Source organism: Cololabis saira, unplaced genomic scaffold, assembly GCF_033807715.1.
Source record: "Cololabis saira isolate AMF1-May2022 unplaced genomic scaffold, fColSai1.1 scf026, whole genome shotgun sequence".
In the NCBI taxonomy this organism is placed as follows: domain Eukaryota; kingdom Metazoa; phylum Chordata; class Actinopteri; order Beloniformes; family Belonidae; genus Cololabis; species Cololabis saira.
In genome coordinates this window covers 374,596-401,244 of record NW_026906190.1, presented here as the reverse complement: position 1 = coordinate 401,244, position 26,649 = coordinate 374,596, and the positions used below count along the sequence as shown (strand labels likewise).

At 48.8% G+C, this 26,649-nt stretch overlaps 12 non-coding genes across 12 annotated transcripts; all 12 read right to left on the bottom strand.

Moving 5' to 3' along the window:
* Positions 1-2,897: 2,897 nt before the first annotated feature.
* On the bottom strand, positions 2,898-2,979 carry trnas-aga (transfer RNA serine (anticodon AGA)). Its single transcript has one exon. It is a non-coding gene; the product is annotated as a tRNA-Ser (tRNA).
* A 2,289-nt stretch (positions 2,980-5,268) lies between these two features.
* trnav-aac (transfer RNA valine (anticodon AAC)) lies at positions 5,269-5,341 on the bottom strand. Its single transcript has one exon. It is a non-coding gene; the product is annotated as a tRNA-Val (tRNA).
* Positions 5,342-8,360: 3,019 nt separating this feature from the next.
* Positions 8,361-8,442, bottom strand: trnas-aga (transfer RNA serine (anticodon AGA)). Its single transcript has one exon. It is a non-coding gene; the product is annotated as a tRNA-Ser (tRNA).
* Positions 8,443-11,180: 2,738 nt separating this feature from the next.
* Positions 11,181-11,262, bottom strand: trnas-aga (transfer RNA serine (anticodon AGA)). The gene has a single exon. It is a non-coding gene; the product is annotated as a tRNA-Ser (tRNA).
* A 2,654-nt stretch (positions 11,263-13,916) lies between these two features.
* On the bottom strand, positions 13,917-13,998 carry trnas-aga (transfer RNA serine (anticodon AGA)). The gene has a single exon. It is a non-coding gene; the product is annotated as a tRNA-Ser (tRNA).
* A 2,075-nt stretch (positions 13,999-16,073) lies between these two features.
* Positions 16,074-16,146, bottom strand: trnav-aac (transfer RNA valine (anticodon AAC)). The gene has a single exon. It is a non-coding gene; the product is annotated as a tRNA-Val (tRNA).
* A 256-nt stretch (positions 16,147-16,402) lies between these two features.
* Positions 16,403-16,484, bottom strand: trnas-aga (transfer RNA serine (anticodon AGA)). The gene has a single exon. It is a non-coding gene; the product is annotated as a tRNA-Ser (tRNA).
* Positions 16,485-18,763: 2,279 nt separating this feature from the next.
* trnav-aac (transfer RNA valine (anticodon AAC)) lies at positions 18,764-18,836 on the bottom strand. The gene has a single exon. It is a non-coding gene; the product is annotated as a tRNA-Val (tRNA).
* Positions 18,837-19,092: 256 nt separating this feature from the next.
* trnas-aga (transfer RNA serine (anticodon AGA)) lies at positions 19,093-19,174 on the bottom strand. Its single transcript has one exon. It is a non-coding gene; the product is annotated as a tRNA-Ser (tRNA).
* Positions 19,175-21,394: 2,220 nt separating this feature from the next.
* On the bottom strand, positions 21,395-21,467 carry trnav-aac (transfer RNA valine (anticodon AAC)). The gene has a single exon. It is a non-coding gene; the product is annotated as a tRNA-Val (tRNA).
* A 256-nt stretch (positions 21,468-21,723) lies between these two features.
* On the bottom strand, positions 21,724-21,805 carry trnas-aga (transfer RNA serine (anticodon AGA)). Its single transcript has one exon. It is a non-coding gene; the product is annotated as a tRNA-Ser (tRNA).
* Positions 21,806-24,108: 2,303 nt separating this feature from the next.
* On the bottom strand, positions 24,109-24,181 carry trnav-aac (transfer RNA valine (anticodon AAC)). The gene has a single exon. It is a non-coding gene; the product is annotated as a tRNA-Val (tRNA).
* Positions 24,182-26,649: the final 2,468 nt, after the last annotated feature.

Sequence of the window (26,649 nt, the reverse complement as noted above, 5' to 3'; positions counted from 1 at the left end):
AGAGTTAAAACAGAAGAATCAATCAATGCATTGAAAACTGACCTAATTACTCAAAACTGGGAATTAATATATCAAGAAAATGACTGTGATAAAGCGTATGACTTATTTCTTGAAACTTTAAAAAAATTGTATGACAGAAATTGTCCGATTAAAAAATATGTCAAGAAACAAAAGTATGTAAATCCATGGTTAACAAAAGGACTAATAAATGCTTGCAAAAAGAAAAATCTTCTATATAGAAAATTCATCAAAGTTAGAACTAAAGATGCTGAAGCCAAATATAAAATATATAAAAATAAATTAATTAATATCATTAGGAATTGTAAAAAGGATTACTATACTACATTACTTGAAAATAATAAAAGCAATATCAAGGGTTTATGGAAGGTGCTCAATACAATTATTAGAAACGGATCAAAGGAGGAGAACTATCCAGATTATTTTGTAGATAAAGACAAGACTATTAGGAACATGGACGATGTGGTGGATGGTTTTAATAAATTCTTTGTTGGGATTGGACCGGAGTTGGCACAAAGGATTATCGAAAGGGTTCCAATGGAAAATGAAAAACTAGACTACCTAATAGATCGAAATCCAGGTTCAATGTTCCTTAATCCTGTTGATGAAAATGAAATTATGGAAATCATTAGGAGCTGTAGCAATAAAACATCAACAGATCTTCATGGGATTGACATGGCAATAGTGAAAAAGGTCATAGATGGAATTTTAAAACCTTTCACGCACATCTGTAATCTGTCCTTCCAGTCAGGAAAATTCCCAAATTCAATGAAAACTGCGAAAGTAATACCATTGTTTAAATCTGGGGACAGCCATCTATTTACAAACTACAGACCAGTCTCCCTATTGCCGCAATTCTCCAAGTTACTGGAGAAGCTATTTGCTGCCAGATTAAATAGCTTTGTAGAGAAGCATAATTTGTTATCGGATAGTCAGTATGGGTTCAGAAAAAACAGATCTACTTCACATGCACTTATTGATTTAATAGAAGAAATAACCACACATTTAGACAAAGGGAGGTTCACCATTGGAGTTTTTATTGATTTGAAAAAAGCTTTTGACACCATAGATCATGATATTTTGTTAAAAAAGATGGAGAGATATGGCACTAGGGGGACTGTTTTGAACTGGCTGAGAAGCTATCTAGGTAACAGGAAACAGTCTGTCCAAATCGGCAATCATATTTCCTCAGAAAGAAATATCACTTGTGGTGTGCCTCAAGGGTCAATATTGGGGCCTTTACTCTTTATTTTGTACATAAATGACATCTGTAAAGTTTCAAAAGTTATGAAATTTGTACTTTTCGCCGATGATACCAACATGATTTGTTCTGGTGAGGGCTTGCAGCAGCTTTTACAAGAAATCATGCAGGAAATGAATAAATTGAAAGACTGGTTTGATTATAACAAATTGTCACTTAATCTAGAAAAAACAAAACTAATTTTATTTGGCAGACGTAAAGTTGACATTCCAGTGCAAATAATAATAGATAATTTAAGTATCGAAAGAGTGAATCATATCACATTTCTTGGCGTGATAATTGATAAAAAAATCTGCTGGAAAACTCACATTGGCTATGTATGTTCCAAGATTGCAAAGAGTGTGGGTGTTATGAGGCGATCTAGGTTCATACTTAACCAACAGTCTCTACTTATTTTATATTATTCTTTTGTTTTGCCATATTTGAGTTACTGTGTGGAAGTCTGGGGTAATGCATATAAAACCAACCTGTTGCCTCTATATATATTACAAAAAAGAGCCATACGAACAGTTTTCAATGTCAGGTTCAATGATCACACTAATTTACTTTTTCTTAAGGCCTCTGCGTTAAAATTTTTTGATTTGGTCAAATTGAAAACTGCATTAATCATGTACAAAGCTAAAAACTATCTTCTGCCAAGTTTAATTCAAAAATTATTTTATGACAGGGAAGGTGGTAAAAGGTATGACTTAAGAGGAAAACTTAAATTACAACAACAAAGTGTAAGATCAACTCTTAAGAGTATGTGTGTTTCTGTTGGAGGGGTTATTCTGTGGAACAGCCTTGAAGATGAAATTAAACTTAGTCAAAGTGTCAGTCAATTTAAAAGCAAGTACAGAAAAGCAGTCTTTGAATTGTATAAAAGGGAAGAAGAGAGAAACTGATGTAAAGAAATGAAATGATTGAGGGGAAGAGGGTTTAAGGGAGTAACTTTGTGTTATGGTTGTCTTTGTTATATGTGTGTTGGCGGGGGATGGAAATGAATAAGCTTTGCTTCTGCCATCCCCTTTTCAAACAGTGTTTGTTTTTGTTTTGTTATAGTGTCTGTTGTTGGTATTGTTGTTTGTTCTGTTCAATGGTGTCCTGTAACTTTCTGTTCTTGTTTTGTAGTACAAGAGTTGTGGTTTTGTTGGTTTGAAATAAATAAAATGATATTGTGGAACTGCAACGAAATTCATTTCTGCATAAGACCCAATGCGAGAAAGAGATGGTCGACCTTCCTGTGCCGAGCACCAAGAAGAGGATTAGAGGGGTTTTACAAGTCCAAATAATATTATTGCAGTAATACATGTTTGCCCCCAGTTTCGAACAGGGGACCTTTCGCGTGTTAGGCAAACTTGATAACCACTACACTACAGAAACTTGCATGCTTTGAAAATGGCGGGCGTAACGAAAAAAAAATCCTATCTTCAAATCATTCATGTTAGAAATAAATGTGTGATTTCATATAAGTTGTCCTGGTGCGGTAAAATTAAAAATCATCCATCGGTATTACCATGCTGGGTAGAAAATACAAAATGTACCACAAGGGAAGCCAACTGATTACTTTTGAAAGACAGTACTGGATATGCTTAATAACTGCAAATTAGGCTGTCGTCTTGCACATTCAAACATTACTCGTTGTTGGCAGGATTCGAACCTGCGCGGGGAATCCCCAATGGATTTCTAGTCCATCGCCTTAACCACTCGGCCACAACAACCTGTCAGCTGTGTGTATGTGTGTGTGTGTGTGTGTGTGTGTGTGTGAATCTTCAGAAATAGACAATTTAGAGTCTTTATTTTAAAATGGTTGGTTTTACTTTATTTTAAAATGGTTGGTTTTACTTTATTAGGTTGAGACATATTTTCATCCTCATTTTGATTAAATGCATTTTCATCAACAGTCAGTGCAGTATGTTCATAGATCATACATCCACTTTCTTGTTTCCAAAAAGCTCTGGATAGATTTCAGTTAATCTCTCACATCTCATGTATGAGAGGATCTCTTAAGTAGCAGAGGATGGTTTCGATCCATCGACCTCTGGGTTATGGGCCCAGCACGCTTCCGCTGCGCCACTCTGCTGTATAACCAGGATGTGACTCCGCCACACAGTGGGGGGGAGGGGGGTAGGGTACTTAAAAGCGGGTCCCCTGGTTCGGACGGTGAGCCGGGTCTCTGGGTGGCTCCAGGTGAGCCGGGTTGTTGAGGTTGTTGAGTTGTTGTTGGGGTCTGGTGGTGGAAGCTCCTGAGGTGTGGTGGTGATGCTGCTGGGGTCTGGTGGTGCAGCTAGTGGGGTCTGGTGGTGGAAGCTCCTGGGGTCAGGTGATGGAAGCTCCTGGGGTCAGGTGATGGAAGCTCCTTGGGTCTGGTGATGGAAATTCCTGGGGTCTGGTGGTGGAAGCTCCTGGGGTCTGGTGGTGATGCTGCTGGGGTCTGGTGGTGATGCTGCTGGGGTCTGGTGGTGGAGCTAGTGGTGTCTGGTGGTGGAAGCTCCTGAGGTGTGGTGGTGATGCTGCTGTCGTCTGGTGGTGGAGCTAGTGGTGTCTGGTGGTGGAAGCTCCTGGGGTCAAAGTCCAGAGTGCTAACCATTACACCATGGAACCCTGTTCAGCTTTTATTCTGTTTTTATTGTGGTCCTGAAACCAGAACATGAGTAAAAAACAATATGCGCTTGAGCATCTGACAGAGTGCTGTCCATGGTGCTAGGAGCGTCTGGGTGTTTATGGTACCAGGGCCCTGGTCCTCCAGGCCCAAGGGCTGGCTCTTTCACTCCAGTGGCCGGTCGGTGGGGGGCTTAAAAGCGGGTCCCCGGGTTCGGACGGTGAGCCGGGTCTTTGGGTGGCTCCAGGTGAGCCGGGTTTTTGAGGTTGTTGAGTTGTTGTTAGGGTTTGGTGGTGGAAGCTCCTGAGGTGTGGTGGTGATGCTGCTGGGGTCTGGTGGTGCAGCTAGAGGGGTCTGGTGGTGGAAGCTCCTGGGGTCTGGTGATGGAAGCTCCTGGGGTGTGGTGGTGGAAGCTCCTGGGTTCTGGTGGTGATGCTGCTGGGGTCTGGTGCTGATGCTGCTGGGGTCTGGTGGTGGAAGCTCCTGGGGTCTGGTGGTGGAAGCTCCTGAGGTCTGGTGGTGGAAGCTCCTGGGGTCTGTTGGTGGAAGCTCCTGGGGTCTGGTGGTGGAAGCTCCTGGGGTCTGGTGGTGGAAGCTCCTGGGGTCTGGTGGTGGAAGCTCCTGGGGTCTGGTGCTGATGCTGCTGGGGTCCGGTGGTGGAGCTAGTGGGGTCTGGTGTTGGAAGCTCCTGGGGTCTGGTGGTGGAGCTAGTAGGGTCTGGTGGTGGATGGGGTCTGGTGGTGATGCTGCTGGGGTCTGGTGGTGGAGCTAGTGGGGTCTTGTGGTGGATGGGGTCTGGTGGTAATGCTGCTGGGGTCTGGTGGTGGAGCTAGTAGGGTCTGGTGGTGGATGGGGTCTGGTGGTAATGCTGCTGGGGTCTGGTGGTGGAGCTAGTGGGGTCTGGTGGTGATGCTGCTGGGGTCTGGTGGAAGCTCCTGGGGTCTGGTGGTGGAAGCTCCTGAGGTCTGGTGGTGGAAGCTCCTGGGGTCTGGTGGTGGAAGCTCCTGGGGTCTGGTGGTGATGCTGCTGGGGTATGGTGGTGGAGCTAGTGGGGTCTGGTGTTGGAAGCTCCTGGGGTCTGGTGGTGGAGCTAATGGGGTCTGGTGTTAATGCTGCTGGGGTTTGGTGGTGGAGCTAGTGACTTACATGTTTTGAAAAAGGCGGGCATGACGAAAAGATCCTGTAAAAAATCTATGTAATATGTTTCTTTTTTTCCTGTAAAGTTGGACATTTGAAAGATTAGGTAAATGAGGAATGACTGGCTTTTAATCAGTTGTGGAACTGCAACGAAATTCATTTCTGCATAAGACCCAATGCGAGAAAGAGATGGTCGACCTTCCTGTGCCGAGCACCAAGAAGAGGATTAGAGGGGTTTTCCAAGTCCAAATAATATTATTGCAGTAATACATGTTTCCGCCCAGTTTCGAACAGGGGACCTTTCGCGTGTTAGGCGAACGTGATAACCACTACACTACGGAAACTTGCATGCTTTGAAAATGGCGGGCGTAACGAAAAAAAAATCCTATCTTCAAATCATTCATGTTAGAAATAAATGTGTGATTTCATATAAGTTGTCCTGGTGCGGTAAAATTAAAAATCATCCATCGGTATTACCATGCTGGGTAGAAAATACAAAATGTACCACAAGGGAAGCCAACTGATTACTTTTGAAAGACAGTACTGGATATGATTAAAAACTGCAAATTAGGCAGTCGTCTTGCACATTCAAACATTACTCGTTGTTGGCAGGATTCGACCCTGCGCGGGGAATCCCCAATGGATTTCTAGTCCATCGCCTTAACCACTCGGCCACAACAACCTGTCAGCTGTGTGTATGTGTGTGTGTGTATGTGTGTGTGTGTGTGTGTGTGTGTGTGTGTGTGTGAATCTTCAGAAATAGACAATTTAGAGTCTTTATTTTAAAATGGTTGGTTTTACTTTATTAGGTTGAGACATATTTTCATCCTCATTTTGATTAAATGCATTTTCATCAACAGTCAGTGCAGTATGTTCATAGATCATACATCCACTTTCTTGTTTCCAAAAAGGTCTGGATAGATTTCAGTTAATCTCTCACATCTCATGTATGAGAGGATCTCTTAAGTAGCAGAGGATGGTTTCGATCCATCGACCTCTGGGTTATGGGCCCAGCACGCTTCCGCTGCGCCACACTGCTGTATAACCAGGATGTGACTCCGCCACACAGTGGGGGGGAGGGGGGTAGGGGACTTAAAAGCGGGTCCCCTGGTTCGGACGGTGAGCCGGGTCTCTGGGTGGCTCCAGGTGAGCCGGGTTGTTGAGGTTGTTGAGTTGTTGTTGGGGTCTGGTGGTGGAAGCTCCTGAGGTGTGGTGGTGATGCTGCTGGGGTCTGGTGGTGCAGCTAGTGGGGTCTGGTGGTGGAAGCTCCTGGGGTCTGGTGATGGAAGCTCCTGGGGTCAGGTGATGGAAGCTCCTTGGGTCTGGTGATGGAAATTCCTGGGGTCTGGTGGTGGAAGCTCCTGAGGTGTGGTGGTGATGCTGCTGTCGTCTGGTGGTGGAGCTAGTGGTGTCTGGTGGTGGAAGCTCCTGGGGTCAAAGTCCAGAGTGCTAACCATTACACCATGGAACCCTGTTCAGCTTTTATTGTGTTTTTATTGTGGTCCTGAAACCAGAACATGAGTAAAAAACAATATGCGCTTGAGCATCTGACAGAGTGCTGTCCATGGTGCTAGGAGCGTCTAGGTGTTTATGGTACCAGGGCCCTGGTCCTCCAGGCCCAAGGGCTGGCTCTTTCACTCCAGTGGCCGGTCGGTGGGGGGCTTAAAAGCGGGTCCCCGGGTTCGGACGGTGAGCCGGGTCTTTGGGTGGCTCCAGGTGAGCCGGGTTTTTGAGGTTGTTGAGTTGTTGTTAGGGTTTGGTGGTGGAAGCTCCTGAGGTGTGGTGGGGATGCTGCTGGGGTCTGGTGGTGCAGCTAGAGGGGTCTGGTGGTGGAAGCTCCTGGGGTCTGGTGATGGAAGCTCCTGGGGTGTGGTGGTGGAAGCTCCTGGGTTCTGGTGGTGATGCTGCTGGGGTCTGGTGCTGATGCTGCTGGGGTCTGGTGGTGGAAGCTCCTGGGGTCTGGTGGTGGAAGCTCCTGAGGTCTGGTGGTGGAAGCTCCTGGGGTCTGGTGGTGGAAGCTCCTGGGGTCTGGTGGTGGAAGCTCCTGGGGTCTGGTGGTGGAAGCTCCTGGGGTCTGGTGCTGATGCTGCTGGGATCTGGTGGTGGAGCTAGTGGGGTCTGGTGTTGGAAGCTCCTGGGGTCTGGTGGTGGAGCTAGTAGGGTCTGGTGGTGGATGGGGTCTGGTGGTGATGCTGCTGGGGTCTGGTGGTGGAGCTAGTGGGGTCTTGTGGTGGATGGGGTCTGGTGGTAATGCTGCTGGGGTCTGGTGGTGGAGCTAGTAGGGTCTGGTGGTGGATGGGGTCTGGTGGTAATGCTGCTGGGGTCTGGTGGTGGAGCTAGTGGGGTCTGGTGGTGATGCTGCTGGGGTCTGGTGGAAGCTCCTGGGGTCTGGTGGTGGAAGCTCCTGAGGTCTGGTGGTGGAAGTTCCTGGGGTCTGGTGGTGGAAGCTCCTGGGGTCTGGTGGTGGAAGCTCCTGGGGTCTGGTGGTGATGCTGCTGGGGTCTGGTGGAAGCTCCTGGGGTCTGGTGGTGGAAGCTCCTGAGGTCTGGTGGTGGAAGCTCCTGGGGTCTGGTGGTGGAAGCTCCTGAGGTCTGGTGGTGGAAGCTCCTGGGGTCTGGTGGTGGAAGCTCCTGGGGTCTGGTGGTGATGCTGCTGGGGTATGGTGGTGGAGCTAGTGGGGTCTGGTGTTGGAAGCTCCTGGGGTCTGGTGGTGGAGCTAGTGGGGTCTGGTGTTAATGCTGCTGGGGTTTGGTGGTGGAGCTAGTGACTTACATGTTTTGAAAAAGGCGGGCATGACGAAAAGATCCTGTAAAAAATCTCTGTAATATGTTCCTTTTTTTCCTGTAAAGTTGGACATTTGAAAGATTAGGTAAATGGGGAATGACTGGCTTTTAATCAGTTGTGGAACTGCAACGAAATTCATTTCTGCATTAGACCCAATGCGAGAAAGAGATGGTCGACCTTCCTGTGCCGAGCACCAAGAAGAGGATTAGAGGGATTTTACAAGTCCAAATAATATTATTGCAGTAATACATGTTTGCCCCCAGTTTCGAACAGGGGACCTTTCGCGTGTTAGGCAAACTTGATAACCGCTACACTACAGAAACTTGCATGCTTTGAAAATGGCGGGCGTAACGAAAAAAAAATCCTATCTTCAAATCATTCATGTTAGAAATAAATGTGTGATTTCATATAAGTTGTCCTGGTGCGGTAAAATTAAAAATCATCCATCAGTATTACCATGCTGGGTAGAAAATACAAAATGTACCACAAGGGAAGCCAACTGATTACTTTTGAAAGACAGTACTGGATATGATTAATAACTGCAAATTAGGCTGTCGTCTTGCACATTCAAACATTACTCGTTGTTGGCGGGATTCGAACCTGCGCGGGGAATCCCCAATGGATTTCTAGTCCATCGCCTTAACCACTCGGCCACAACAACCTGTCAGCTGTGTGTATGTGTGTGTGTGTGTGTGTGTGTGTGTGTGTGTGTGAATCTTCAGAAATAGACAATTTAGAGTCTTTATTTTAAAATGGTTGGTTTTACTTTATTTTAAAATGGTTGGTTTTACTTTATTAGGTTGAGACATATTTTCATCCTCATTTTGATTAAATGCATTTTCATCAACAGTCAGTGCAGTATGTTCATAGATCATACATCCACTTTCTTGTTTCCAAAAAGCTCTGGATAGATTTCAGTTAATCTCTCACATCTCATGTATGAGAGGATCTTTTAAGTAGCAGAGGATGGTTTCGATCCATCGACCTCTGGGTTATGGGCCCAGCACGCTTCCGCTGCGCCACTCTGCTGTATAACCAGGATGTGACTCCGCCACACAGTGGGGGGGAGGGGGGTAGGGCTCTTAAAAGCGGGTCCCCTGGTTCGGACGGTGAGCCGGGTCTCTGGGTGGCTCCAGGTGAGCCGGGTTGTTGAGGTTGTTGAGTTGTTGTTGGGGTCTGGTGGTGGAAGCTCCTGAGGTGTGGTGGTGATGCTGCTGGGGTCTGGTGGTGCAGCTAGTGGGGTCTGGTGGTGGAAGCTCCTGGGGTCTGGTGATGGAAGCTCCTGGGGTCAGGTGATGGAAGCTCCTTGGGTCTGGTGATGGAAATTCCTGGGGTCTGGTGGTGGAAGCTCCTGGGGTCTGGTGGTGATGCTCCTGGGGTCTGGTGGTGATGCTGCTGGGGTCTGGTGGTGGAGCTAGTGGTGTCTGGTGGTGGAAGCTCCTGAGGTGTGGTGGTGATGCTGCTGTCGTCTGGTGGTGGAGCTAGTGGTGTCTGGTGGTGGAAGCTCCTGGGGTCAAAGTCCAGAGTGCTAACCATTACACCATGGAACCCTGTTCAGCTTTTATTGTGTTTTTATTGTGGTCCTGAAACCAGAACATGAGTAAAAAACAATATGCGCTTGAGCATCTGACAGAGTGCTGTCCATGGTGCTAGGAGCGTCTGGGTGTTTATGGTACCAGGGCCCTGGTCCTCCAGGCCCAAGGGCTGGCTCTTTCACTCCAGTGGCTGGTCGGTGGGGGGCTTAAAAGCGGGTCCCCGGGTTCGGACGGTGAGCCGGGTCTTTGGGTGGCTCCAGGTGAGCCGGGTTTTTGAGGTTGTTGAGTTGTTGTTAGGGTTTGGTGGTGGAAGCTCCTGAGGTGTGGTGGTGATGCTGCTGGGGTCTGGTGGTGCAGCTAGAGGGGTCTGGTGGTGGAAGCTCCTGGGGTCTGGTGATGGAAGCTCCTGGGGTGTGGTGGTGGAAGCTCCTGGGTTCTGGTGGTGATGCTGCTGGGGTCTGGTGCTGATGCTGCTGGGGTCTGGTGGTGGAAGCTCCTGGGGTCTGGTGGTGGAAGCTCCTGAGGTCTGGTGGTGGAAGCTCCTGGGGTCTGGTGGTGATGCTGCTGGGGTCTGGTGCTGATGCTGCTGGGGTCTGGTGGTGGAAGCTCCTGGGGTCTGGTGGTGGAAGCTCCTGGGGTCTGGTGGTGGAAGCTCCTGAGGTCTGGTGGTGGAAGCTCCTGGGGTCTGGTGGTGGAAGCTCCTGGGGTCTGGTGGTGGAAGCTCCTGGGGTCTGGTGGTGGAAGCTCCTGGGGTCTGGTGGTGGAAGCTGCTGGGGTCTGGTGGTGGAGCTAGTGGGGTCTGGTGTTGGAAGCTCCTGGGGTCTGGTGGTGGAGCTAGTAGGGTCTGGTGGTGGATGGGGTCTGGTGGTGATGCTGCTGGGGTCTGGTGGTGGAGCTAGTGGGGTCTTGTGGTGGATGGGGTCTGGTGGTAATGCTGCTGGGGTCTGGTGGTGGAGCTAGTAGGGTCTGGTGGTGGATGGGGTCTGGTGGTAATGCTGCTGGGGTCTGGTGGTGGAGCTAGTGGGGTCTGGTGGTGATGCTGCTGGGGTCTGGTGGAAGCTCCTGGGGTCTGGTGGTGGAAGCTCCTGAGGTCTGGTGGTGGAAGCTCCTGGGGTCTGGTGGTGGAAGCTCCTGGGGTCTGGTGGTGATGCTGCTGGGGTATGGTGGTGGAGCTAGTGGGGTCTGGTGTTGGAAGCTCCTGGGGTCTGGTGGTGGAGCTAGTGGGGTCTGGTGTTAATGCTGCTGGGGTTTGGTGGTGGAGCTAGTGACTTACATGTTTTGAAAAAGGCGGGCATGACGAAAAGATCCTGTAAAAAATCTCTGTAATATGTTTCTTTTTTTCCTGTAAAGTTGGACATTTGAAAGATTAGGTAAATGGGGAATGACTGGCTTTTAATCAGTTGTGGAACTGCAACGAAATTCATTTCTGCATAAGACCGAATGCGAGAAAGAGATGGTAGACCTTCCTGTGCCGAGCACCAAGAAGAGGATTAGAGGGGTTTTACAAGTCCAAATAATATTATTGCAGTAATACATGTTTGCCCCCAGTTTCGAACAGGGGACCTTTCGCGTGTTAGGCAAACTTCATAACCACTACACTACAGAAACTTGCATGCTTTGAAAATGGCGGGCGTAACGAAAAAAAAATCCTATCTTCAAATCATTCATGTTAGAAATAAATGTGTGATTTCATATAAGTTGTCCTGGTGCGGTAAAATTAAAAATCATCCATCGGTATTACCATGCTGGGTAGAAAATACAAAATGTACCACAAGGGAAGCCAACTGATTACTTTTGAAAGACAGTACTGGATATGATTAATAACTGCAAATTAGGCTGTCGTCTTGCACATTCAAACATTACTCGTTGTTGGCGGGATTCGAACCTGCGCGGGGAATCCCCAATGGATTTCTAGTCCATCGCCTTAACCACTCGGCCACAACAACCTGTCAGCTATGTGTATGTGTGTGTGTGTGTGTGTGTGTGTGTGTGTGTGTGTGTGTGTGAATCTTCAGAAATAGACAATTTAGAGTCTTTATTTTAAAATGGTTGGTTTTACTTTATTTTAAAATGGTTGGTTTTACTTTATTAGGTTGAGACATATTTTCATCCTCATTTTGATTAAATGCATTTTCATCAACAGTCAGTGCAGTATGTTCATAGATCATACATCCACTTTCTTGTTTCCAAAAAGCTCTGGATAGATTTCAGTTAATCTCTCACATCTCATGTATGAGAGGATCTCTTAAGTAGCAGAGGATGGTTTCGATCCATCGACCTCTGGGTTATGGGCCCAGCACGCTTCCGCTGCGCCACTCTGCTGTATAACCAGGATATGACTCCGCCACACAGTGGGGGGGAGGGGGGTAGGGCTCTTAAAAGCGGGTCCCCTGGTTCGGACGGTGAGCCGGGTCTCTGGGTGGCTCCAGGTGAGCCGGGTTGTTGAGGTTGTTGAGTTGTTGTTGGGGTCTGGTGGTGGAAGCTCCTGAGGTGTGGTGGTGATGCTGCTGGGGTCTGGTGGTGCAGCTAGTGGGGTCTGGTGGTGGAAGCTCCTGGGGTCTGGTGATGGAAGCTCCTGGGGTCAGGTGATGGAAGCTCCTTGGGTCTGGTGATGGAAATTCCTGGGGTCTGGTGGTGGAAGCTCCTGAGGTGTGGTGGTGATGCTGCTGTCGTCTGGTGGTGGAGCTAGTGGTGTCCGGTGGTGGAAGCTCCTGGGGTCAAAGTCCAGAGTGCTAACCATTACACCATGGAACCCTGTTCAGCTTTTATTGTGTTTTTATTGTGGTCCTGAAACCAGAACATGAGTAAAAAACAATATGCGCTTGAGCATCTGACAGAGTGCTGTCCATGGTGCTAGGAGCGTCTGGGTGTTTATGGTACCAGGGCCCTGGTCCTCCAGGCCCAAGGGCTGGCTCTTTCACTCCAGTGGCCGGTCGGTGGGGGGCTTAAAAGCGGGTCCCCGGGTTCGGACGGTGAGCCGGGTCTTTGGGTGGCTCCAGGTGAGCCGGGTTTTTGAGGTTGTTGAGTTGTTGTTAGGGTTTGGTGGTGGAAGCTCCTGAGGTGTGGTGGGGATGCTGCTGGGGTCTGGTGGTGCAGCTAGAGGGGTCTGGTGGTGGAAGCTCCTGGGGTCTGGTGATGGAAGCTCCTGGGGTGTGGTGGTGGAAGCTCCTGGGTTCTGGTGGTGATGCTGCTGGGGTCTGGTGCTGATGCTGCTGGGGTCTGGTGGTGGAAGCTCCTGGGGTCTGGTGGTGGAAGCTCCTGAGGTCTGGTGGTGGAAGCTCCTGGGGTCTGGTGGTGGAAGCTCCTGGGGTCTGGTGGTGGAAGCTCCTGGGGTCTGGTGGTGGAAGCTCCTGGGGTCTGGTGCTGATGCTGCTGGGGTCTGGTGGTGGAGCTAGTGGGGTCTGGTGTTGGAAGCTCCTGGGGTCTGGTGGTGGAGCTAGTAGGGTCTGGTGGTGGATGGGGTCTGGTGGTGATGCTGCTGGGGTCTGGTGGTGGAGCTAGTGGGGTCTTGTGGTGGATGGGGTCTGGTGGTAATGCTGCTGGGGTCTGGTGGTGGAGCTAGTAGGGTCTGGTGGTGGATGGGGTCTGGTGGTAATGCTGCTGGGGTCTGGTGGTGGAGCTAGTGGGGTCTGGTGGTGATGCTGCTGGGGTCTGGTGGAAGCTCCTGGGGTCTGGTGGTGGAAGCTCCTGAGGTCTGGTGGTGGAAGCTCCTGGGGTCTGGTGGTGGAAGCTCCTGGGGTCTGGTGGTGGAAGCTCCTGGGGTCTGGTGGTGATGCTGCTGGGGTCTGGTGGAAGCTCCTGGGGTCTGGTGGTGGAAGCTCCTGAGGTCTGGTGGTGGAAGCTCCTGAGGTCTGGTGGTGGAAGCTCCTGGGGTCTGGTGGTGATGCTGCTGGGGTATGGTGGTGGAGCTAGTGGGGTCTGGTGTTGGAAGCTCCTGGGGTCTGGTGGTGGAGCTAGTGGGGTCTGGTGTTAATGCTGCTGGGGTTTGGTGGTGGAGCTAGTGACTTACATGTTTTGAAAAAGGCGGGCATGACGAAAAGATCCTGTAAAAAATCTCTGTAATATGTTTCTTTTTTTCCTGTAAAGTTGGACATTTGAAAGATTAGGTAAATGGGGAATGACTGGCTTTTAATCAGTTGTGGAACTGCAACGAAATTCATTTCTGCATAAGACCCAATGCGAGAAAGAGATGGTCGACCTTCCTGTGCCGAGCACCAAGAAGAGGATTAGAGGGGTTTTACAAGTCCAAATAATATTATTGCAGTAATACATGTTTGCCCCCAGTTTCGAACAGGGGACCTTTCGCGTGTTAGGCAAACTTCATAACCACTACACGACAGAAACTTGCATGCTTTGAAAATGGCGGGCGTAACGAAAAAAAAATCCTATCTTCAAATCATTCATGTTAGAAATAAATGTGTGATTTCATATAAGTTGTCCTGGTGCGGTAAAATTAAAAATCATCCATCGGTATTACCATGCTGGGTAGAAAATACAAAATGTACCACAAGGGAAGCCAACTGATTACTTTTGAAAGACAGTACTGGATATGATTAATAACTGCAAATTAGGCAGTAGTCTTGCACATTCAAACATTACTCGTTGTTGGCAGGATTCGAACCTGCGTGGGGAATCCCCAATGGATTTCTAGTCCATCGCCTTAACCACTCGGCCACAACAACCTGTCAGCTGTGTGTATGTGTGTGTGTGTGTGTGTGTGTGTGTGTGTGTGTGTGTGTGAATCTTCAGAAATAGACAATTTAGAGTCTTTATTTTAAAATGGTTGGTTTTACTTTATTTTAAAATGGTTGGTTTTACTTTATTAGGTTGAGACATATTTTCATCCTCATTTTGATTAAATGCATTTTCATCAACAGTCAGTGCAGTATGTTCATAGATCATACATCCACTTTCTTGTTTCCAAAAAGCTCTGGATAGATTTCAGTTAATCTCTCACATCTCATGTATGAGAGGATCTCTTAAGTAGCAGAGGATGGTTTCGATCCATCGACCTCTGGGTTATGGGCCCAGCACGCTTCCGCTGCGCCAGTCTGCTGTATAACCAGGATGTGACTCCGCCACACAGTGGGGGGGAGGGGGGTAGGGGACTTAAAAGCGGGTCCCCTGGTTCGGACGGTGAGCCGGGTCTCTGGGTGGCTCCAGGTGAGCCGGGTTGTTGAGGTTGTTGAGTTGTTGTTGGGGTCTGGTGGTGGAAGCTCCTGAGGTGTGGTGGTGATGCTGCTGGGGTCTGGTGGTGCAGCTAGTGGGGTCTGGTGGTGGAAGCTCCTGGGGTCTGGTGATGGAAGCTCCTGGGGTCAGGTGATGGAAGCTCCTTGGGTCTGGTGATGGAAATTCCTGGGGTCTGGTGGTGGAAGCTCCTGGGGTCTGGTGGTGATGCTGCTGGGGTCTGGTGATGATGCTGCTGGGGTCTGGTGGTGGAGCTAGTGGTGTCTGGTGGTGGAAGCTCCTGAGGTGTGGTGGTGATGCTGCTGTCGTCTGGTGGTGGAGCTAGTGGTGTCTGGTGGTGGAAGCTCCTGGGGTCAAAGTCCAGAGTGCTAACCATTACACCATGGAACCCTGTTCAGCTTTTATTGTGTTTTTATTGTGGTCCTGAAACCAGAACATGAGTAAAAAACAATATGCGCTTGAGCATCTGACAGAGTGCTGTCCATGGTGCTAGGAGCGTCTGGGTGTTTATGGTACCAGGGCCCTGGTCCTCCAGGCCCAAGGGCTGGCTCTTTCACTCCAGTGGCCGGTCGGTGGGGGGCTTAAAAGCGGGTCCCCGGGTTCGGACGGTGAGCCGGGTCTTTGGGTGGCTCCAGGTGAGCCGGGTTTTTGAGGTTGTTGAGTTGTTGTTAGGGTTTGGTGGTGGAAGCTCCTGAGGTGTGGTGGTGATGCTGCTGGGGTCTGGTGGTGCAGCTAGAGGGGTCTGGTGGTGGAAGCTCCTGGGGTCTGGTGATGGAAGCTCCTGGGGTGTGGTGGTGGAAGCTCCTGGGTTCTGGTGGTGATGCTGCTGGGGTCTGGTGCTGATGCTGCTGGGGTCTGGTGGTGGAAGCTCCTGGGGTCTGGTGGTGGAAGCTCCTGAGGTCTGGTGGTGGAAGCTCCTGGGGTCTGGTGGTGGATGGTGTCTGGTGGTGATGCTGCTGGGGTCTGGTGGTGGAGCTAGTGGGGTCTTGTGGTGGATGGGGTCTGGTGGTAATGCTGCTGGGGTCTGGTGGTGGAGCTAGTAGGGTCTGGTGGTGGATGGGGTCTGGTGGTGGAGCTAGTGGGGTCTGGTGGTGATGCTGCTGGGGTCTGGTGGAAGCTCCTGGGGTCTGGTGGTGGAAGCTCCTGAGGTCTGGTGGTGGAAGCTCCTGGGGTCTGGTGGTGATGCTGCTGGGGTATGGTGGTGGAGCTAGTGGGGTCTGGTGTTGGAAGCTCCTGGGGTCTGGTGGTGGAGCTAGTGGGGTCTGGTGTTAATGCTGCTGGGGTTTGGTGGTGGAGCTAGTGACTTACATGTTTTGAAAAAGGCGGGCATGACGAAAAGATCCTGTAAAAAATCTCTGTAATATGTTTCTTTTTTTCCTGTAAAGTTGGACATTTGAAAGATTAGGTAAATGGGGAATGACTGGCTTTTAATCAGTTGTGGAACTGCAACGAAATTCATTTCTGCATAAGACCCAATGCGAGAAAGAGATGGTCGACCTTCCTGTGCCGAGCACCAAGAAGAGGATTAGAGGGGTTTTCCAAGTCCAAATAATATTATTGCAGTAATACATGTTTCCGCCCAGTTTCGAACAGGGGACCTTTCGCGTGTTAGGCGAACGTGATAACCACTACACTACGAAAACTTGCATGCTTTGAAAATGGCGGGCGTAACGAAAAAAAAATCCTATCTTCAAATCATTCATGTTAGAAATAAATGTGTGATTTCATATAAGTTGTCCTGGTGCGGTAAAATTAAAAATCATCCATCGGTATTACCATGCTGGGTAGAAAATACAAAATGTACCACAAGGGAAGCCAACTGATTACTTTTGAAAGACAGTACTGGATATGATTAATAACTGCAAATTAGGCAGTCGTCTTGCACATTCAAACATTACTCGTTGTTGGCAGGATTCGAACCTGCGCGGGGAATCCCCAATGGATTTCTAGTCCATCGCCTTAACCACTCGGCCACAACAACCTGTCAGCTGTGTGTATGTGTGTGTGTGTGTGTGTGAATCTTCAGAAATAGACAATTTAGAGTCTTTATTTTAAAATGGTTGGTTTTACTTTATTTTAAAATGGTTGGTTTTACTTTATTAGGTTGAGACATATTTTCATCCTCATTTTGATTAAATGCATTTTCATCAACAGCATTTTCATCAACAGTCAGCATCAACAGCCAGTATGTTCATAGATCATACATCCACTTTCTTGTTTCCAAAAAGCTCTGGATAGATTTCAGTTAATCTCTCACATCTCATGTATGAGAGGATCTCTTAAGTAGCAGAGGATGGTTTCGATCCATCGACCTCTGGGTTATGGGCCCAGCACGCTTCCGCTGCGCCACTCTGCTGTATAACCAGGATGTGACTCCGCCACACAGTGGGGGGGAGGGGGGTAGGGGACTTAAAAGCGGGTCCCCTGGTTCGGACGGTGAGCCGGGTCTCTGGGTGGCTCCAGGTGAGCCGGGTTGTTGAGGTTGTTGAGTTGTTGTTGGGGTCTGGTGGTGGAAGCTCCTGAGGTGTGGTGGTGATGCTGCTGGGGTCTGGTGGTGCAGCTAGTGGGGTCTGGTGGTGGAAGCTCCTGGGGTCTGGTGATGGAAGCTCCTGGGGTCAGGTGATGGAAGCTCCTTGGGTCTGGTGATGGAAATTCCTGGGGTCTGGTGGTGGAAGCTCCTGGGGTCTGGTGGTGATGCTGCTGGGGTCTGGTGGTGATGCTGCTGGGGTCTGGTGGTGGAGCTAGTGGTGTCTGGTGGTGGAAGCTCCTGAGGTGTGGTGGTGATGCTGCTGTCGTCTGGTGGTGGAGCTAGTGGTGTCCGGTGGTGGAAGCTCCTGGGGTCAAAGTCCAGAGTGCTAACCATTACACCATGGAACCCTGTTCAGCTTTTATTGTGTTTTTATTGTGGTCCTGAAACCAGAACATGAGTAAAAAACAATATGCGCTTGAGCATCTGACAGAGTGCTGTCCATGGTGCTAGGAGCGTCTGGGTGTTTATGGTACCAGGGCCCTGGTCCTCCAGGCCCAAGGGCTGGCTCTTTCACTCCAGTGGCCGGTCGGTGGGGGGCTTAAAAGCGGGTCCCCGGGTTCGGACGGTGAGCCGGGTCTTTGGGTGGCTCCAGGTGAGCCGGGTTTTTGAGGTTGTTGAGTTGTTGTTAGGGTTTGGTGGTGGAAGCTCCTGAGGTGTGGTGGTGATGCTGCTGGGGTCTGGTGGTGCAGCTAGAGGGGTCTGGTGGTGGAAGCTCCTGGGGTCTGGTGATGGAAGCTCCTGGGGTGTGGTGGTGGAAGCTCCTGGGTTCTGGTGGTGATGCTGCTGGGGTCTGGTGCTGATGCTGCTGGGGTCTGGTGGTGGAAGCTCCTGGGGTCTGGTGGTGGAAGCTCCTGAGGTCTGGTGGTGGAAGCTCCTGGGGTCTGGTGGTGGAAGCTCCTGGGGTCTGGTGGTGGAAGCTCCTGGGGTCTGGTGGTGGAAGCTCCTGGGGTCTGGTTCTGATGCTGCTGGGGTCCGGTGGTGGAGCTAGTGGGGTCTGGTGTTGGAAGCTCCTGGGGTCTGGTGGTGGAGCTAGTAGGGTCTGGTGGTGGATGGGGTCTGGTGGTGATGCTGCTGGGGTCTGGTGGTGGAGCTAGTGGGGTCTTGTGGTGGATGGGGTCTGGTGGTAATGCTGCTGGGGTCTGGTGGTGGAGCTAGTAGGGTCTGGTGGTGGATGGGGTCTGGTGGTAATGCTGCTGGGGTCTGGTGGTGGAGCTAGTGGGGTCTGGTGGTGATGCTGCTGGGGTCTGGTGGAAGCTCCTGGGGTCTGGTGGTGGAAGCTCCTGAGGTCTGGTGGTGGAAGCTCCTGGGGTCTGGTGGTGGAAGCTCCTGGGGTCTGGTGGTGATGCTGCTGGGGTATGGTGGTGGAGCTAGTGGGGTCTGGTGTTGGAAGCTCCTGGGGTCTGGTGGTGGAGCTAGTGGGGTCTGGTGTTAATGCTGCTGGGGTTTGGTGGTGGAGCTAGTGACTTACATGTTTTGAAAAAGGCGGGCATGACGAAAAGATCCTGTAAAAAATCTCTGTAATATGTTTCTTTTTTTCCTGTAAAGTTGGACATTTGAAAGATTAGGTAAATGAGGAATGACTGGCTTTTAATCAGTTGTGGAACTGCAACAAAATTCATTTCTGCATAAGACCCAATGCGAGAAAGAGATGGTCGACCTTCCTGTGCCGAGCACCAAGAAGAGGATTAGAGGGGTTTTCCAAGTCCAAATAATATTATTGCAGTAATACATGTTTCCGCCCAGTTTCGAACAGGGGACCTTTCGCGTGTTAGGCGAACGTGATAACCACTACACTACGAAAACTTGCATGCTTTGAAAATGGCGGGCGTAACGAAAAAAAAATCCTATCTTCAAATCATTCATGTTAGAAATAAATGTGTGATTTCATATAAGTTGTCCTGGTGCGGTAAAATTAAAAATCATCCATCGGTATTACCATGCTGGGTAGAAAATACAAAATGTACCACAAGGGAAGCCAACTGATTACTTTTGAAAGACAGTACTGGATATGATTAATAACTGCAAATTAGGCAGTCGTCTTGCACATTCAAACATTACTCGTTGTAGGCAGGATTCGAACCTGCGCGGGGAATCCCCAATGGATTTCTAGTCCATCGCCTTAACCACTCGGCCACAACAACCTGTCAGCTGTGTGTATGTGTGTGTGTGTGTGTGTGAATCTTCAGAAATAGACAATTTAGAGTCTTTATTTTAAAATGGTTGGTTTTACTTTATTTTAAAATGGTTGGTTTTACTTTATTAGGTTGAGACATATTTTCATCCTCATTTTGATTAAATGCATTTTCATCAACAGTCAGTGCAGTATGTTCATAGATCATACATCCACTTTCTTGTTTCCAAAAAGCTCTGGATAGATTTCAGTTAATCTCTCACATCTCATGTATGAGAGGATCTCTTAAGTAGCAGAGGATGGTTTCGATCCATCGACCTCTGGGTTATGGGCCCAGCACGCTTCCGCTGCGCCACTCTGCTGTATAACCAGGATGTGACTCCGCCACACAGTGGGGGGGAGGGGGGGAGGGGACTTAAAAGCGGGTCCCCTGGTTCGGACGGTGAGCCGGGTCTCTGGGTGGCTCCAGGTGAGCCGGGTTGTTGAGGTTGTTGAGGTTGTTGAGTTGTTGTTGGGGTCTGGTGGTGGAAGCTCCTGAGGTGTGGTGGTGATGCTGCTGGGGTCTGGTGGTGCAGCTAGTGGGGTCTGGTGGTGGAAGCTCCTGGGGTCTGGTGATGGAAGCTCCTGGGGTCAGGTGATGGAAGCTCCTTGGGTCTGGTGATGGAAATTCCTGGGGTCTGGTGGTGGAAGCTCCTGGGGTCTGGTGGTGATGCTGCTGGGGTCTGGTGGAGGAGCTAGTGGTGTCTGGTGGTGGAAGCTCCTGAGGTGTGGTGGTGATGCTGCTGTCGTCTGGTGGTGGAGCTAGTGGTGTCTGTTGGTGGAAGCTCCTGGGGTCAAAGTCCAGAGTGCTAACCATTACACCATGGAACCCTGTTCAGCTTTTATTCTGTTTTTATTGTGGTCCTGAAACCAGAACATGAGTAAAAAACAATATGCGCTTGAGCATCTGACAGAGTGCTGTCCATGGTGCTAGGAGCGTCTGGGTGTTTATGGTACCAGGGCCCTGGTCCTCCAGGCCCAAGGGCTGGCTCTTTCACTCCAGTGGCCGGTCGGTGGGGGACTTAAAAGCGGGTCCCCGGGTTCGGACGGTGAGCCGGGTCTTTGGGTGGCTCCAGGTGAGCCGGGTTTTTGAGGTTGTTGAGTTGTTGTTAGGGTTTGGTGGTGGAAGCTCCTGAGGTGTGGTGGTGATGCTGCTGGGGTCTGGTGGTGCAGCTAGAGGGGTCTGGTGGTGGAAGCTCCTGGGGTCTGGTGATGGAAGCTCCTGGGGTGTGGTGGTGGAAGCTCCTGGGTTCTGGTGGTGATGCTGCTGGGGTCTGGTGCTGATGCTGCTGGGGTCTGGTGGTGGAAGCTCCTGGGGTCTGGTGGTGGAAGCTCCTGAGGTCTGGTGGTGGAAGCTCCTGGGGTCTGGTGGTGGAAGCTCCTGGGGTCTGGTGGTGGAAGCTCCTGGGGTCTGGTGGTGGAAGCTCCTGGGGTCTGGTGCTGATGCTGCTGGGGTCCGGTGGTGGAGCTAGTGGGGTCTGGTGTTGGAAGCTCCTGGGGTCTGGTGGTGGAGCTAGTAGGGTCTGGTGGTGGATGGTGTCTGGTGGTGATGCTGCTGGGGTCTGGTGGTGGAGCTAGTGGGGTCTTGTGGTGGATGGGGTCTGGTGGTAATGCTGCTGGGGTCTGGTGGTGGAGCTAGTAGGGTCTGGTGGTGGATGGGGTCTGGTGGTAATGCTGCTGGGGTCTGGTGGTGGAGCTAGTGGGGTCTGGTGGTGATGCTGCTGGGGTCTGGTGGAAGCTCCTGGGGTCTGGTGGTGGAAGCTCCTGAGGTCTGGTGGTGGAAGCTCCTGGGGTCTGGTGGTGATGCTGCTGGGGTATGGTGGTGGAGCTAGTGGGGTCTGGTGTTGGAAGCTCCTGGGGTCTGGTGGTGGAGCTAGTGGGGTCTGGTGTTAATGCTGCTGGGGTTTGGTGGTGGAGCTAGTGACTTACATGTTTTGAAAAAGGCGGGCATGACGAAAAGATCCTGTAAAAAATCTCTGTAATATGTTTCTTTTTTTCCTGTAAAGTTGGACATTTGAAAGATTAGGTAAATGGGGAATGACTGGCTTTTAATCAGTTGTGGAACTGCAACGAAATTCATTTCTGCATAAGACCCAATGCGAGAAAGAGATGGTCGACCTTCCTGTGCCGAGCACCAAGAAGAGGATTAGAGGGGTTTTCCAAGTCCAAATAATATTATTGCAGTAATACATGTTTCCGCCCAGTTTCGAACAGGGGACCTTTCGCGTGTTAGGCGAACGTGATAACCACTACACTACGAAAACTTGCATGCTTTGAAAATGGCGGGCGTAACGAAAAAAAAATCCTATCTTCAAATCATTCATGTTAGAAATAAATGTGTGATTTCATATAAGTTGTCCTGGTGCGGTAAAATTAAAAATCATCCATCGGTATTACCATGCTGGGTAGAAAATACAAAATGTACCACAAGGGAAGCCAACTGATTACTTTTGAAAGACAGTACTGGATATGATTAATAACTGCAAATTAGGCAGTCGTCTTGCACATTCAAACATTACTCGTTGTTGGCAGGATTCGAACCTGCGCGGGGAATCCCCAATGGATTTCTAGTCCATTGCCTTAACCACTCGGCCACAACAACCTGTCAGCTGTGTGTATGTGTGTGTGTGTGTGTGTGTGTGAATCTTCAGAAATAGACAATTTAGAGTCTTTATTTTAAAATGGTTGGTTTTACTTTATTTTAAAATGGTTGGTTTTACTTTATTAGGTTGAGACATATTTTCATCCTCATTTTGATTAAATGCATTTTCATCAACAGCATTTTCATCAACAGTCAGCATCAACAGTCAGCATCAACAGCCAGTATGTTCATAGTTCATAGATCATACATCCACTTTCTTGTTTCCAAAAAGCTCTGGATAGATTTCAGTTAATCTCTCACATCTCATGTATGAGAGGATCTCTTAAGTAGCAGAGGATGGTTTCGATCCATCGACCTCTGGGTTATGGGCCCAGCACGCTTCCGCTGCGCCACTCTGCTGTATAACCAGGATGTGACTCCGCCACACAGTGGGGGGGAGGGGGGTAGGGGACTTAAAAGCGGGTCCCCTGGTTCGGACGGTGAGCCGGGTCTCTGGGTGGCTCCAGGTGAGCCGGGTTGTTGAGGTTGTTGAGTTGTTGTTGGGGTCTGGTGGTGGAAGCTCCTGAGGTGTGGTGGTGATGCTGCTGGGGTCTGGTGGTGCAGCTAGTGGGGTCTGGTGGTGGAAGCTCCTGGGGTCTGGTGATGGAAGCTCCTGGGGTCAGGTGATGGAAGCTCCTTGGGTCTGGTGATGGAAATTCCTGGGGTCTGGTGGTGGAAGCTCCTGGGGTCTGGTGGTGATGCTGCTGGGGTCTGGTGGTGATGCTGCTGGGGTCTGGTGGTGGAGCTAGTGGTGTCTGGTGGTGGAAGCTCCTGAGGTGTGGTGGTGATGCTGCTGTCGTCTGGTGGTGGAGCTAGTGGTGTCTGGTGGTGGAAGCTCCTGGGGTCAAAGTCCAGAGTGCTAACCATTACACCATGGAACCCTGTTCAGCTTTTATTGTGTTTTTATTGTGGTCCTGAAACCAGAACATGAGTAAAAAACAATATGCGCTTGAGCATCTGACAGAGTGCTGTCCATGGTGCTAGGAGCGTCTGGGTGTTTATGGTACCAGGGCCCTGGTCCTCCAGGCCCAAGGGCTGGCTCTTTCACTCCAGTGGCCGGTCGGTGGGGGGCTTAAAAGCGGGTCCCCGGGTTCGGACGGTGAGCCGGGTCTTTGGGTGGCTCCAGGTGAGCCGGGTTTTTGAGGTTGTTGAGTTGTTGTTAGGGTTTGGTGGTGGAAGCTCCTGAGGTGTGGTGGTGATGCTGCTGGGGTCTGGTGGTGCAGCTAGAGGGGTCTGGTGGTGGAAGCTCCTGGGGTCTGGTGATGGAAGCTCCTGGGGTGTGGTGGTGGAAGCTCCTGGGTTCTGGTGGTGATGCTGCTGGGGTCTGGTGCTGATGCTGCTGGGGTCTGGTGGTGGAAGCTCCTGGGGTCTGGTGGTGGAAGCTCCTGAGGTCTGGTGGTGGAAGCTCCTGGGGTCTGGTGGTGGAAGCTCCTGGGGTCTGGTGGTGGAAGCTCCTGGGGTCTGGTGGTGGAAGCTCCTGGGGTCTGGTGCTGATGCTGCTGGGGTCTGGTGGTGGAGCTAGTGGGGTCTGGTGTTGGAAGCTCCTGGGGTCTGGTGGTGGAGCTAGTAGGGTCTGGTGGTGGATGGGGTCTGGTGGTGATGCTGCTGTGGTCTGGTGGTGGAGCTAGTGGGGTCTTGTGGTGGATGGGGTCTGGTGGTAATGCTGCTGGGGTCTGGTGGTGGAGCTAGTAGGGTCTGGTGGTGGATGGGGTCTGGTGGTAATGCTGCTGGGGTCTGGTGGTGGAGCTAGTGGGGTCTGGTGGTTATGCTGATGGGGTCTGGTGGAAGCTCCTGGGGTCTGGTGGTGGAAGCTCCTGGGGTCTGGTGGTGGAAGCTCCTGGGGTCTGGTGGTGGAAGCTCCTGGGGTCTGGTGGTGATGCTGCTGGGGTATGGTGGTGGAGCTAGTGTGGTCTGGTGTTGGAAGCTCCTGGGGTCTGGTGGTGGAGCTAGTGGGGTCTGGTGTTAATGCTGCTGGGGTTTGGTGGTGGAGCTAGTGACTTACATGTTTTGAAAAAGGCGGGCATGACGAAAAGATCCTGTAAAAAATCTCTGTAATATGCTTCTTTTTTTCCTGTAAAGTTGGACATTTGAAAGATTAGGTAAATGGGGAATGACTGGCTTTTAATCAGTTGTGGAACTGCAACGAAATTCATTTCTGCATAAGACCCAATGCGAGAAAGAGATGGTCGACCTTCCTGTGCCGAGCACCAAGAAGAGGATTAGAGGGGTTTTCCAAGTCCAAATAATATTATTGCAGTAATACATGTTTCCGCCCAGTTTCGAACAGGGGACCTTTCGCGTGTTAGGCGAACGTGATAACCACTACACTACGGAAACTTGCATGCTTTGAAAATGGCGGGCGTAACGAAAAAAAAATCCTATCTTCAAATCATTCATGTTAGAAATAAATGTGTGATTTCATATAAGTTGTCCTGGTGCGGTAAAATTAAAAATCATCCATGGGTATTACCATGCTGGGTAGAAAATACAAAATGTACCACAAGGGAAGCCAACTGATTACTTTTGAAAGACAGTACTGGATATGATTAATAACTGCAAATTAGGCAGTCGTCTTGTTTCAGGTACAAAATGACTGTTTCTCGCTGAGAAAATGCCAAAAAGCGGATTTCTGTCATAACATTGTTTTACCTTCTGATTTTTTAAGGCAAGCTATTGAAAACGTTAGAAAATTGGAAAAAGGAGTCTATGTAGTTGATTTGAGAGACTCATTTCATTATTGGACTCACCAAACCACTTACAGTGTTTCAGGTACAAAATGACTGTTTCTCGCTGAGAAAATGCAAAAAAGCGGATTTCTGTCATAACATTGATTTACCTTCTGATTTTTTAAGGCAAGCTATTGAAAACGTCAGAAAATTGGAGAAAGGAGTCTATGTAGTTGATTTGAGGGACTCATTTCATTATTGGACTCACCAAACCACTTACAGTGTTTCAGGTACAAAATGACCGTTTCTCGCTGAGAAAATGCCAAAAAGCGGATTTCTGTAATAACATTGTTTTACCTTCTGATTTTTTAAGGCAAGCTATCGAAAACGTTAGAAAAATTGGAAAAAGGAGTCTATGTAGTTGATTTGAGAGACTCATTTCATTATTGGACTCACCAAACCACTTACAGTGTTTCAGGTACAAAATGACTGTTTCTCGCTGAGAAAATGCCAAAAAGCGGATTTCTGTCATAACATTGATTTACCTTCTGATTTTTTAAGGCAAGCTATTGAAAACGTCAGAAAATTGGAGAAAGGAGTCTATGTAGTTGATTTGAGGGACTCATTTCATTATTGGACTCACCAAACCACTTACAGTGTTTCAGGTACAAAATGACTGTTTCTCGCTGAGAAAATGCCAAAAAGCGGATTTCTGTCATAACATTGATTTACCTTCTGATTTTTTAAGGCAAGCTATTGAAAACGTTAGAAAATTGCAGAAAGGTGTCTATGTAGTTGATTTGAGAGACTCATTTCATTATTGGACTCACCAAACCACTTACAGTGTTTCAGGTACAAAATGACTGTTTCTCGCTGAGAAAATGCCAAAAAGCGGATTTCTGTCATAACATTGATTTACCTTCTGATTTTTCAAGGCAAGCTATTGAAAACGTCAGAAAATTGGAGAAAGGAGTCTATGTAGTTGATTTGAGAGACTCATTTCATTATTGGACTCACCAAACCACTTACAGTGTTTCAGGTACAAAATGACCGTTTCTCGCTGAGAAAATGCCAAAAAGCGGATTTCTGTCATAACATTGATTTACCTTCTGAATTTTCAAGGCAAGCTATTGAAAACGTCAGAAAATTGGAGAAAGGAGTCTATGTAGTTGATTTGAGAGACTCATTTCATTATATGACTCACCAAACCACTTACAGTGTTTCAGGTACAAAATGACTGTTTCTCGCTGAGAAAATGCCAAAAAGCGGATTTCTGTCATAACATTTATTTACCTTCTGATTTTTTAAGGCAAGCTATTGAAAACGACAGAAAATTGGAGAAAGGAGTCTATGTAGTTGATTTGAGGGACTGATTTCATTATTGGACTCACCAAACCACTTACAGTGTTTCAGGTACAAAATGACCGTTTCTCGCTGAGAAAATGCCAAAAAGCGGATTTCTGTAATAACATTGTTTTACCTTCTGATTTTTTAAGGCAAGCTATTGAAAACGTCAGAAAATTGGAGAAAGGAGTCTATGTAGCTGATTTGAGGGACTCATTTCATTATTGGACTCACCAAACCACTTACAGTGTTTCAGGTACAAAATGACCGTTTCTCGCTGAGAAAATGCCAAAAAGCGGATTTCTGTAATAACATTGTTTTACCTTCTGATTTTTTAAGGCAAGCTATCGAAAACGTTAGAAAATTGGAAAAAGGAGTCTATGTAGTTGATTTGAGAGACTCATTTCATTATTGGACTCACCAAACCACTTACAGTGTTTCAGGTACAAAATGACTGTTTCTCGCTGAGAAAATGCAAAAAAGCGGATTTCTGTCATAACATTGATTTACCTTCTGATTTTTTAAGGCAAGCTATTGAAAACGTCAGAAAATTGGAGAAAGGAGTCTATGTAGTTGATTTGAGGGACTCATTTCATTATTGGACTCACCAAACCACTTACAGTGTTTCAGGTACAAAATGACCGTTTCTCGCTGAGAAAATGCCAAAAAGCGGATTTCTGTCATAACATTGATTTACCTTCTGATTTTTTAAGGCAAGCTATTGAAAACGTCAGAAAATTGGAGAAAGGAGTCTATGTAGTTGATTTGAGGGACTCATTTCATTATTGGACTCAC